We start from the raw sequence: 11,331 nt of genomic DNA on the forward strand, positions 1-11,331 counted from the left end.
AGATAGACAGAGTTGAAGAGTTTTCTGTATTTACTTTCTTTTGAGTATTGTTCAGACTTTCTTAAATTTCACTATTGGAGTTCAATGAATTTAACTCAGTTTTAAGCTTATGTATGTTTGAGTTAGTCTTCCGCTTGTAGCCAGCCAGGATGAGGGTTCTCTTGGGGACCAACAATGGTTCTCGAGTGCCGGCCACATCCAGGGTGTAGGCTCGGGTCGTGACACAACAAGTCATAAACGACTTGGATCGCTATAGAAATGCTCTTAACGATGAAATGAAAGCATTTTCACATAAATGACATGGAGGGTCATTACATGTAAATACTCGGCCAATTAATTGTGTGCATTATATATGTATAATATGAAAATGACCCCAATTAATTGTGAACGTGTTTTCTATACTTCCATATGTTATTGCAGAATTGACACCCATTTGTAAAGACCTTATTGGTGATATCCCACCCTATTATTGTGATGATGCATGGTATGAATGTGGGCATCAACCTCCTCAAGGTCAAATTTCATAAACTAGTTAAAGCATAAATTGAAAAATTAAATTTTCATGGGATGAAATAGAAAGAAATAATAAAAGTTGGAACACTTTGTTTCTTCCTTTCAAAATATATAATTGGAATTAAACTCCTATTTTTAAGTGACTTGCAACAAGGCATTAACTAAATAGGAAATCGTATTGTTTCCTTCTTCATGTCGTATATACCTTTCTTTTTATTAATAGTCTCTCATTAGAATGATATTTGCATGCTACATTAATTTTCTTTACTTAAAAAAACATAGTCTTTTTTTAAGAGGGGCGTTTGATTTTTTTTTGAAGTTGAACTAACATGAAAATTATTAGTTCGGGATCCAATAACATATTATTTTAAGAAAAATATTCAAAACTGATAAACTTCAAATTCTTTATCCTCTATTTGATTGTGCGATACTTTATTCTCTAGATGAGTAATTTATTACATTGAAAATATTAATTTTGCTAGATATGTTTAAATATATTTTGTGATTCCATCATATCAGTCAAAGGAAAAACTACATAATTATATTTTTCCTCTTTCATGTAATGCTAGTTTGACTTTGTTAAGTTTGTTTGGTAGAAGAAACATAAGATAAAAACAAAATAGTTATATTTTTCCTCTTTCGTATAATGCTAGTTTGACTTTGTTGAGTTTTTTGGTAGAAGGAACACAAGATAAAAATAAATTCAGTTAATAAGTAAATAAATCTATAAAGATAAATGATGAAATAAATTATCAAACCACAAAAGATCTAAAGGGAATAAGGCTTTTTCCTCGTGGGAAAATTTGTAATATTCGCTCCTTTATTCACATATTAAAATTTATTATATTTATCTCTCACTTGTTAAAATTATATTGTAGAAGAAACAAAAGTTTATATTTTTCTGCTATATTATGTAATATAAAATTATGTTTGGTAATTAAAACAAATATCTTGGTGTATTGTAATATAGGGTCTTAATTATAAATGTGATTTAGATTTTGGACGAATAATACAAATCTCACTAGTTTAGGACCTAATTATCTGTCTTTATGTAAGTTTTTGAAATTACCATTCTTTCTTGATTTCGATCCCTAAATACATGTATCTGGAACATCTAGATACATGTGTCTCAGATACATATTGGATTAAAATTAGGTATAATTTATTTCAAATATATTGTATTCGCATGTATCTGGTATACACTGACTTTCTCATTCGTGTCTCTCCTCTCTCGCTCGCCCCTCTCTCTCTCTCACTCACCTTTCTCCTTATGTATTTGAATTTCAGAATGTATCTAGTATATCTCATATACTATCTATTGTGATTCACATTTATCTAGGAATCACTGACTCTTTGCTCGCTTCCCTCCTATGTTGCTTGCATCTATCCCTCTCTCGCTTTTCTTTCTCCCTATGTATTTAAATTTCAAAGTGTATTTGATAACAAATATACATGTATCTAGGTGTATTTGACTTAAATATGATATGAAATTATTAATTAGTGAAACAATATGTAATTATTAAAATTATAGGGAGAATTAGTTAATATGGTAGGAATGTTTCCCAATTTTATTTAGTACAAGATGTTATCTTTTCCTAGAGGTCTAGTGTGGTATCACGTGTCAAATGCTCAAACATGGCAAGTTAAATAGAAGAGCTAATAGGATTGTCTCATATGTTAAAATGACATACATATCAAGTCAAATAAAAATCCGAACACATTACATGTGCAAATGTAACAACCGGTGACCGTCGTTATAGAAACACCAATGGGGAAAAATTTTGAGCCGGGAAAATTTTTTCGTAGTAGCTTGGAATTTCTCAACCAAGTCCAGATTTTGATGAAATCGGAGTCAGTAAGGTCTAGCGAAATCCGGTAGCAATTGAAATATCTAATTATGAATTTTATTACATAAGTGGATAGCTAAGACGTTAAGGAACCCATACGACTTTACGGAATTGAATTCGGGCGAGTAGAACTCTCGAAATTGATCTTAGCGTGAACGGGTAGTTTCTGAGTGTCATGGGTTGAAGATGTTTTGTGAAATGGGGGTTTGAGATTCTACTTACGACGTTCTGTCCCCGCGCAAGCCGCCACGAAGGGATTTATTCCGTCAGGGCGGGGCCGATGTGGCGGGTTGGGGGCCGCCATAGTGAGCCAGTCGCGAATTAAGTCGGAAATAAACTCCAAAATCATTTTATTCTGCACTTTTCAACTTTGAGATCTAGGAGACGACCTCAAGTGCTTTCTTGACAATTTTCCACCATTCTTGAGGCTAAAGGTAAGGTTTTCACTCCCTAAATCTGTTTTTCGATCCGTAGAACTTAGTTGTTTGGGTAATTATTGTTAGGGGAGGGTTTCGGAACTCTTTGGATGGTGGGAAAAGCCTTAATTTGGATATTGGGATCATGGGTTTGATCTAGGGTTGATAGTGTTGACTTTAATCCGGGTAATTAGCCATCGTTGATTGATTCCTGTGTTATATTGATTGTTTGTAGACCAAGAACAAGCGGAAATAATCCATAAAGGGAAGAATCAAGTTTCTTAGGGAATTCAAGCTTTGTCTGAGGTAGGTGATGGTTGTGATTTCATGTTGTCTGATATATGTTTGTTGTTTCTTCATTATGATACATGTATGTATGTGAATGTTGCATTATTGATCACACTAATCTTAAATGAGGATAGATGAATAATTGAATGCCATGAATCATGACTTGATTGTATGATTATCAGACTATACTTGTGATTGTGATTGTGGCTTGTTGAATGGATTGGGTGTTGCGTTCCGACACACTAATTGACATCGGTTGCCACGCACCGGCATAAACAGTGGAACCGGTGTCAAGATCCGACACCCTAACTTGGAACGGGTACTACGTACCGGTACACTAACAAGTAGCAGTTTGGGTGTGGGTTCCATGAGACGACCATTGACTTGACACAATTGTATATCTTGAGAATTGTGAAATTTTACGCTGTTCGTAAATGATGTTGATATTGTATATGTAACGACCGGGCTCCGTCGTTATAGAAAAACCAATGGGGGGGGGGATTTTGGGCCAAAAAACTTTTTTGTAATAACTTGAAATTTCCCAACCTAGTCCAGATCGATAAAATCAGAGTCTTTGAGGTATAGGGAAATCTGGTAACAATTGGATGATTTATTTATGATTTTGATTACATGAGTGGAAAGATAACTCGTTAAGAAATCCGTACGACTTTACGGAATTGAATTCGAGAGAGTAGAACTCTCGTAATCGATCTTAGCGTGAAGGGGAATTTTTGAGCGTCGTTAGTTAGAGGTGCATTCTAAAATGGGGGTCTTGGAATTATTGAAACATCTCACTGTTTCGTGTAAGCCGCTTTGGCGCTGGGTTTTGTCGCTCTGGCGAAACCGCAGTAGCGGGTTGAGGGCCGTTGTGGCAGGCCAGACGAGACTTAAGGTCGTAAATAAACCGCAAAATAACTTTATTCTGCACTTTTTGATTTTTTAGAGCTAAAGAACGAACTCTAGGCGACTCTTGAAAGTTTTCCACCATTCTTGAGGCTAAAGGTAAGCTTTTCACTCCCCGAATCCATTTTTCGATCTATAGAACGTAATAGAATAGGTAATTATCGATGGGGGAGGGTTTTGATCTAGATTTTATGGTGGAAATAGCCCTAATTTGGATACTTGGGATCATGGGTATGATCTAGGGTTCATAGAATTGTTAGTAATCCGGGTAATTAGTGATTGATTATTGATTTTTGTGTTATTATACTTGTTTGTAGACCAAGAACAAGCGAAACGAATCCAGAAAGGGAAGGATCAAGTTTCTTAGGGTTTCAAGTTTGTTTCGAGGTAGGTGATGGTTGTGATTCTATGAGTGTGTGATGTATGTTTGTTCTTGCCTTCATTATGATACATGTATGTATATGAATGTTGCATTATTGATCACACGTGTTGTAAATGAGATAGATGAATGATGATTTCCATGAAATCATGACTTGATTGTATGATCTTGAAGATATACTTATGATTGTGATTGTGATGTGTTTAATGGATCAGTTGTCACATTCCGGCATAACTAACTTGGATCGGTTGCCACGTTCCGGCATAATTATGGGATCGATTGCCACGTTCCGGCATAAATATTGGATCGGGTACCACGTTTCGCTATGCTAACTATTTGGGTTTGGGTTCCATGAGAGGACCAATGACTTGATATAAATATATAACTTGAGAAATGTGATATTGATCGTTGTTCATAAATGTTGATGATATTTTATATGTTTGATATATGCATGTGATTATATTGTTGTATTAACTTATATATGTTGCACTTAGTGGAATAGCCGTGGGATCCTACCAGTACATTGTGGTTGTGTACTACTGATACTGCACTTGCTCTTATTTTAGTTGAGTACATGGCATCTTCCGGCGGCTATTGACAGACCTCGCTTAGGAGATCAGTGATCGTCGCTCAAAATTCGAGGGTGAGCCAGTTCTTCCAGGCTGCCATGAGTTCTCTTTCTGTCTGTGTCCACATTTCAGACTTAGACTTTTTCTAGTTAGTATTAGTTCATTCGTTTGGGCTTGTATCCCTTCTTGTTTAGACTTGTTGAACTTTAGATGTTTTGGTACATTGACTTTCAGGTTCTAGGCATTACTTCCGCAATGTTAGTTTGTTATTAAATTTTGTTTTGAGTTTATGGGAACTCTATTTTCTTTCCTTAGTATTTAACTTATATGCTTTAGTTTTGGTTTAGTTACTTGGTTTGGTTTGGGTTGTAGTAGTGGTTCTCCCACCAGAGGGTTAGCGTGGGTGCCAATCACGACGGGCTTGGTCATGATAGTATATGTTCGGTGTATGCATGTTATTATTATGTCGTAATGGCTTATGTATGTTGCACTTAATGGGTTAGCCGCGTGATCATACCAGTACACTGTGGTTGTGTACTGATACTGCACTTACTCTTTCTTTGTTGAGTACAGGGCATCTTCAAGCAACTACTGACATACCTCGTTTAGAAGATTAGTGATGGTCATCGAATTCAAGGGTGTGCCAGTTCTTCCAGGCTACCATGAGTTCTCTTTTCGTTTATGTTCCCATTTCGGACTTAGACTAGTACATTAGGATTTTCTTATGTTTAATTGGGTTGTAACCATCTTCTTAGACTTGTTGAACTTTAGATGTTTTGGTACATTGACTTTCAGGTTCTAGGGAATTACTTCCGCATTTGTTTTGTTAGACTTTTGTAGTTTATGGAAACTCTATTTTTCTTTAGCATTTAAATCTGCTTCTGTAACTTTATATGCCTTAGTTTTGATTAAGTTGTGTAGTTCTTTGGTTATCTAATTAGTATTAATGGTTCTCCCACCGGAGGGTTAGTGTGGGTGTCAATCACGACAGTCTGGGTCGTAACAAAGTTGGTATTAGAGCCCTAGGTTCGTTAATCTCGATGTACCAAAACGAGTCTAGTAGAGTCTTGCAGAATGGTACAGAGACGTCTGTAATTTTCTTCGAGAGTCTATAGGACTTTAGGAAATCTCTCTGTTTTCTTTCGTCTCCTTTCGTGCTATAACTTGATTTCAATTGGTATCTGGGATCCAAATTGGTATCTAATCTCCTTCACTCTTCTGTCCGCAGATGGTTAACACTAGGTTCAATGGTGTCAGGCCCGTAGCTCCCGTCAATGCACCATCTGAGGAATCCGCAGCAAGAGGTCGCGGTCGAGGCAGGGGTAGAGGACGAGCAAGGGGTAGAGGCCGAGGAAGGGGCACCTACTAGGTATGGAGCTCCGGTTGAGAATGCTCCCATAAATGAGGCTCCTTCTGCGCATCATGCAAAGATAGAGGAGAATGTAGAGGTTGAGGATGAAGAGAATGTTGGACAAGAGGAAGAGGTTCAGGCTAAGACTACAGGTATTCCTTCCTTAGACCTAGTGCTAGCTCAATAGATTATGTCATTCCTGAAAGGATTGGTTGGTCCTGGAGTGCTTCCCTCTGTTGAAGCAACTCAAGCTCCCGCCAACCCCCCTATTGCTATCACTGCTCCCAAGGTGGGTGGAACTGCAGGTACTGATGCTTTCTTTCGTCCTTTGTTGGGTCTTGTTATGACTGGTAATGAGCATGAGATGTTGACTAAGTTCTTGAAATTGAAACCGTCTGTGTTACATGGTTCTGAGAGTGAGGACACCTATGAGTTCATCCTAAATTGTTATGAGAGGCTTCATAAGTTGGGAATTGTCCATCAGCATGGAGTAGAGTTTGTGACTTTTCAATTTTAAGGTGAGGCTAAGCAGTGGTGGAGAGCTTATGTGGAATGCAGATCTTCAGTTTTACCTCCACTCACTTGGACCCAGTTTCATGCTCTGTTTTTAGAGAAGTATGATCCCCGGACTTTGCGAGATCGTAAAAATGATAAGTTCATGGCTTTGGAGCAAGGTGGTATGTATGTAGTTGCTTATGAGGCTAAGTTCCATGATTTGTTGAGATATGCTACGCAATTGGTGACTACTGAGGAAGAGAGGATCCGTCTATTTGTTAAGGGACTAAATTCTGAGTTGCAGGTATTGTCTGTTCATATGACCTCTACAGGAAAAAGCTTCAATGAGGTAACAGATTTTGTGAAGAAAGTGGAGGGGGTGAGGCGAGACGGTTACGCTAAGGCATTGGCTAAGAAAACCAAGAATTCAGGTAACTTTCAAGGTTCTTACTCCAGAGGTTCAGGGAGGCTGATACTTGCAGCCCGGCCAATTCAGTCTGATATGCCCGCTTTTATAGGTAATAACTCTGGAACTCCACCTCAGAATTTGATTCAGGATAGCCGAGGAGCCGCACATTCGGCAGGCAGGAGGCCATCTTTTGATCATACTTGTTATAATTGTGGAGAACCTAGGCATATGAGGAGAGATTGTCCCCATCCGCGCAGCAGCAGACTAGAGCAATGGTACTTGCGGGAAATGGTATTAATGGTCGAGGGCATCCACAAGGTGGGCTAGGAGGAAATCAGTGAGGCCGCGAAAGTAGGGGAAATGGTAACGCAGGCAGAGGTACAGTGCAGTCAGGAAGGGAGGTCGCCCGTCATGAGGACAGGGCTCAGTGTTATGCCTTTACGGGCAAGACCGAGGCGGAGGTGTCTGACGCAGTGATCACAAGTACTATTCTTGTCTATGACCGAATATCTAATGTGTTATTTGATCCGGGTTCTACTTATTCTTATGTATCCATGCAATTTGCCTCAGAAATTGCTATGATTTGTGATATACTTGATGCCCCCCATCCATGTTTCTACCCCAGTTGGAGAGTCTGTCATAGTCACCCATGTCGATCGTGCTTGTCCTATTTTGTTTATGGGTTTTCAGACTTGGGCTGATTTAGTGATTTTGGATATGACTGACTTTGATATAATCTTAGGCATGACTTAATTGTCCCCCTATTATGTTGTGCTTAATTGTAATAGTAAGTCTGTGACTCTAGAAATTCCGGGAAGGGAAAAGTTAGAGTGGGAAGGGGTGTACAAGCCTAAGCAAGATAAGATCATATCCTCCATTCAGGCTGGGAAACTCGTACAGCAGGGTTGTTTGGCTTATTTGGCTCAGATTTAGGATGTTGAGGCTGAGTCTCCCTCCATTGAGTCTATTCATGTGGTGTCATAATTTAGAGAAGTGTTTCCTACTGATTTGCCTGGTATGCCTTCGGATAGAGATATAGATTTCTGCATTGATTTGGAACCTAGTACCCGCCCTATTTCTATCCCTCGATATCGCATGGCTCCGGTATTGAGAGAGCTTAAGGCTCAAATCCAAGAACTTCTTGATAAAGATTTTATCAGTCCTAGTGTTTCATCATGGGGTGCTCCTGTCTTGTTTCTTAATAAAAATTATGGTAGTATGAGGATGTGTATAGATTACCGAAAATTGAATAGGGTCACCATTCAGAACAAGTACCCATTGCCTCGAATTGATGATATTTTTGACCAATTGCAAGGTGCATCAGTTTTCTCTAAGATTGATCCAATGTCTGGTTACCATTAGTTAAAGATTAGGCTTGAAGATGTACCCAGGATGGCATTTAGGACCCGCTATGGGCACTATGAGTTTTTAGTGATGTCATTTGGATTGACGAATGCGCCATGCAGCTTTCATGAGTTTGATGAATGGTGTGTTTAAACCATTTCTTGATTCGTTTGTTATAGTATTTATTGATGATATTCTGGTTTATTCGAAAAGTGAGGAAGAGCATGCCGACCATCTTCATATTGTTCTGGGTGTTCTTGAGAAACAAAAGTTGTATGTGAAATTTTCTAAGTGTGAATTTTGGTTGACTTCGGTTGCCTTTTTAGGGAATGTAGTTTCAAAAGAAAGGGTAATGGTAGATCCCCAAAAGATTGAAGCGGTTAAAAATTGGGTTCGGTCAAGCTCTGTGACTGAAGTTAGGAGTTTTGTGGTGCTTGCTAGCTACTATTGTCGATTTGTGAAAAACTTTGTTTCTATTGCCACTCACTTGACAAATTTGACCAAAAAGGAGATACCATTTGAATGGACTGAAAAATGTGAGGAGAGCTTTCAAAAGCTCAAAACTCTTTTGACCATTGCACCTATTCTAGCACTACCTGTTGAAGGTAAGGATTTTATTGTTTATTTTGATGCTTCCCATTCGGGTTTGGGTGATGTGTTAATGCAGGATAGGAATGTTATAGCTTATGCATCGCGGAAGTTGAAGGTACATGAGAGAGATTATCCAACACATGATTCAGAGTTGGCAGCAGCTGTGTTTGCTCTTAAGATCTGGCGGCATTATCTCTATGGCATCAAGTGTGAGGTGTTTACTGATCATCGTAGTCTACAACATGTGTTCACCCAAAATAATATGAATTTGAGACAGCGAAGATGGATGGAGTTACTCAAGGATTATGATGTGACCATCCAATATCATCCGGGTAAAGCTTACGTAGTGGAAGACGCACTAAGTCGAAAGGCGGTGAGTATGGGTAGTTTAGCTTGCTTTGAGTGTAACTAAGTGACCTTTGGCTAAGGAAATCCAGACCTTGGAGTCTAAATTCATAAAGTTAGGCATCTCAGAAAAAGGTGGGGTGTTAGCTAGCATTGAGGTCAAGGCCACGTTCATTGAGGAGATCAAGGCCAAACAATGTGAGGATGAAAATTTGAATGAACTTAGAAAGAAGACTTTGATTGGTAAGGTACAAGAGACCACTCTTGATTTGGAAAGTGTGCTCAGTTTTAAAGAAAGGATTTGTGTTCCTCGAGTTGATGACTTAATTCAGAAATTGTTGACAGAATCTCATGGTTCACGATATTCCATTCATCCGGGTGTGACCAAGATGTATCGAGATTTGAAACGAATCTATTGGTGGTCAGGCTTGAAGAAAGATATTGCGGAGTTTGTGGCTAAGTGTCAAAATTACCAACAAGTAAAGTATGAACATCAAGGCCTGCAGGTTTGCTTCAGAGAATGCCAATTCTGAAATGGAAGTGGGAAAGGATAGCCATGGATTTTGTTATTGGCCTTCTCAAGACTTTGGGAAAGTTTGATTCCATTTGGGTAGTGGTTGACAGATTGACTAAGTCAGCCCATTTTATTCCGGTTAGAATAGATTACAACATGCAACAATTGGCTAAGGTGTATGTGAAAGAGATAGTAAGGCTGCACGAGGTGCCCCTTTCTATCATCTCAGACCGTGGTACCTAATTCACATCAAAGTTTTGGAGTAAATTACATGATGAATTTGGAACATAACTCACTTTTAGTACATCCTTCCATCCACAGATGGACGGACAGTCAGAGAGGACTACTCAAGTGTTAGAAGACATGTTGAGGGCATGTGTGATTGACTTTAAGGGACATTGGGATAAGTTCTTGCTTTTGTGTGAGTTCTCCTATAATAATAGTTATCACTCCAGCATAGATATGGCACCGTTTGAGGCACTTTATAGGAGGGGATGTAGATCACCCATAGGATGGTTCGAGGCTGGAGATGTGAAACCTTTGGCGTTTGATTTAGTGAAGGATGTTCAAGATAAGGTAAGGAGCATCCAAGTTAAGTTGTTAGCAGCCCAGAGTAGACAGAAGAAGTACGCGGACCATAAAGTAAGAGACATGGTATTTTAGACTGGTGAGAATGTTCTTCTAAAAGTATCACCAATGATGTCACTCCCCGAGCCTACACCATGGGCGGGACTGGCACTCAAGAACCATTGTTGCCCCCAAGCGAACCCTTGGCCTGGCTTACTTACTCAACGGAAGACTTAAACATAAGAAATATAACTCATGCAATAACTTAAGAGATAATAACTTAGCCAAAATGGCAAATCAAGTCTTAAACATATAATACTGAAATGAATAAGACTAAAGAACTATAACTATCTGTCTATGAAGCCTCTAAAACAAAGAGGGATATCGGGACAAGACCCCTGATCATCCTAACAATGAAATTCTGAAAGCAATTGATAAAAAATATCCCTCCGAAAAGCTAGGAGGCTCACCAACAGACTCTGAGTGCTCAACTGGATCAACGAGGCGTTGGGTGATGATCCTGGTTACCTATGTCTGCATCATAAGACGATGCAGACCAAATGACATCAGTACATTGAATGTACGAGTATGCGAAGGGAAAACTAAACATAACATAAGCTTGAAAGAAATCTGAAAGAAATACTTACCTTGGCTTTACTCAACTCATGAATAACTTAACACAATATAAGCAATAAAGCACATGCAATATATGGAAAGTTTTATAAAATAGTAGAAAGCAACTTATTTCATTAAAGAAAATGCAATAACAAACTCAACTTTACTCATATAATAAAGTAATA

Source organism: Solanum tuberosum, unplaced genomic scaffold (assembly GCF_000226075.1).
Source record: "Solanum tuberosum cultivar DM 1-3 516 R44 unplaced genomic scaffold, SolTub_3.0 scf00063, whole genome shotgun sequence".
Taxonomy (NCBI): domain Eukaryota; kingdom Viridiplantae; phylum Streptophyta; class Magnoliopsida; order Solanales; family Solanaceae; genus Solanum; species Solanum tuberosum.